Raw genomic sequence first — 1,875 nt, 5'->3', positions numbered from 1 at the left:
AATTATAAAGACAACGTAGTAAGATTGACATCTGAGGGGTTAGCATGTAGGTCTAACCTTCGGTGCTTAAAAATAACCTTGTATGTTAAAAGAACATGTTTATTATTTGATTTATTCAATAAAAATTGATTTAACATAGGTTAAAATACAAATCTTTGGCTGGTTGATTTTGTGAAAAGACAAACTCCCACTCGCTCCATCATAGCCAGACTCCATGACGGCTTCAGGCTTCATTTGACTGGCATTCTTAGCTTTAACAATGTGGGGGTTAGTGGCCGGATAAAGAGCACTTAACAGCTTCTTAGTAGTTCTTAGTCACACATAAAATGAAAGCGGAAAAAAAAGGCCCAATCACTAAATCCCACTTTAGCTCCATCAAGTTCTCTCACACTTTGAACAGGAAAAGCTACATAATCCCCTCGCAGCAAGAACGACCAGACAGATTTACATCTCTAGATTATCATTGACTGGAGAAATCTTTGCGTCATTGTCTTCATTCATTAATATCATATCATCCTCATCAGGATTTCAATCTAAATACTCTGACATAATAATCACACGTTTGCATCTGTGTCATTATCATAATGACCGTCTTCAGCAGATGCTCGACATCACCCTCACTGTCATTATCATCACCGCCGCCATCAACCACCTCGCTCTCATTATCTGTGGTGCATTATCATCGCTCCAACGTGGCTGTGTGCATCAGCGTGGCTAAAAGCTTCAACTTCTTCAGCGTTCCTAGAAAGATTGAGCCAATTAAAATGTCTTTGCACGGCGCCGGAAGACGGTTCGTTCATTTAAGGCACTTTATGGGGAAAAGAAAGTTGGGTTTGCAACTAATTGAGAACAGTAAAGTCCAACCCACTCATCATCCCAACAAATCCAAAAAAGGGAAATCTGATTCAAACAAGTAAAAGATCAAGCAAACTCAAAATATTTATTATAACTAAAAAAATACCGTCAAGTTTATGTAAAATACCAACATCCAATGACTTGGGAGGGTATAGGTGGCTGCACATATTGCCGGTCTAAAACAATGCAATACAAAGGCTCCCACTCATCTAATATTGCGCCAGTGTCTCTGCAGAGACTCCTAGACTTCCCTCTCCACAGACACCTCCTCCAGCTCTGCTGGGGGGAGCCAGAGGTGCTCCCAGCCAGTTGAGAGACATAGACCTCCTCCTGGTGGGACATGCCTGTAATACTTTCACAGGGAGGATTTAAGGGGGCATCTGACCTCTCGATGTGGAGGAGAGGCGGCTCTATTCCGAGCCTCCCAGAAATGCCTGAGCTCCTCACACTAACTTTAAAGCAGTGCCCTGCAGATAAAGCAAATTTTATCCAGGACCTCGTTCAGTTGGTCATAATCCAAATTTCATGACCATGGATGAGGGTAGGAACGTAGACCAACCATTAAATCAAGAGCTTCGCCTTTGGCTCGGCTTCCTCTTCATTACAACACACCTGTGCAGCGTCAACATTATAGCAGCAGCAGCATCAATCCATCCCAATATGTAATTAGGAATGAGTGTCCATTCATTCATTCACCCATCTGTCCATCCATCATCAATCCATCCATCCATCCATCCATCCATCCATCCATCGTCATACCTCCTTCAATCTAATCATCCATCCATCCATCCATCCATCCATCCATCCATCCATCCATCCATCCTTCCATCCATCGTCATACCTCCTTCAATCTAATCATCCATCCATCCATCCATCCATCATCCATCCATCCATCCATCCATCCTTCCATCCATCGTCATACCTCCTTCAATCTAATCATCCATCCATCCATCCATCCATCATCCATCCATCCATCCATCCATCCATCCATCCATCCATCCATCCATCCATCCATCCATC

This window comes from Cyprinodon variegatus, unplaced genomic scaffold (assembly GCF_000732505.1).
Source record: "Cyprinodon variegatus isolate N-32 unplaced genomic scaffold, C_variegatus-1.0 Scaffold670, whole genome shotgun sequence".
NCBI classification, from domain to species: domain Eukaryota; kingdom Metazoa; phylum Chordata; class Actinopteri; order Cyprinodontiformes; family Cyprinodontidae; genus Cyprinodon; species Cyprinodon variegatus.
The sequence above is the reverse complement of the archived record's forward strand: the minus strand, read 5'-3'. Positions refer to the sequence as shown.